This window comes from Carlito syrichta, unplaced genomic scaffold (genome assembly GCF_000164805.1).
Source record: "Carlito syrichta isolate Samal-C Ts95f unplaced genomic scaffold, Tarsius_syrichta-2.0.1 Scaffold171141, whole genome shotgun sequence".
Taxonomy (NCBI): domain Eukaryota; kingdom Metazoa; phylum Chordata; class Mammalia; order Primates; family Tarsiidae; genus Carlito; species Carlito syrichta.
Genome location: NW_007115237.1, coordinates 50,543 through 51,103, shown reverse-complemented (window position 1 = coordinate 51,103; position 561 = coordinate 50,543).

Sequence of the window (561 nt, the reverse complement as noted above, 5' to 3'; positions counted from 1 at the left end):
AAGTTGATGGAAATTCAACAGAAGAGAGAGTTGAGGGTATTATCTTCCTACAATTTGCCATCTTGGTACAGTTATGGTAGTAGTCTCCTCTCCATCAAATTTCTCCTTGCCATCTGCTATGGTATAGATGTTTGCATCTCTCCAAAACTCATGTTGAAACTTAATCGCTAATTTGACAGTATTAAAAAGTGGGGCCCTTAGGAGATGATTACTTTATGGGAGCTCTGCCTTCATGAATGAAGGCAGAGGTAATAATAGAGCTCCAGGGAACTAGTCAGACCCTTTCTGCCTTTCTCTTCTTTCTACCATGTGAGGACTCAGCAAGAGGCTCCATCTTGGAAGCAGTGAGCAGCCCTCCCTAGACACCCAATCTGCTGGTGCCTTAATCTGGGACTTCCCAGTCTCCAGTACTATGAGAAACACATATGTTTAAAATATATTATAGTCTCAGATGTTCTGTTATAACAGCACAAATAGACTAAGACATCCCACAGTTTGGAGTTAGTTTCCTCTTTGTTCACTTTTGCTGTTGGCAGCCCATCTTGCAGATACCCTACGGCT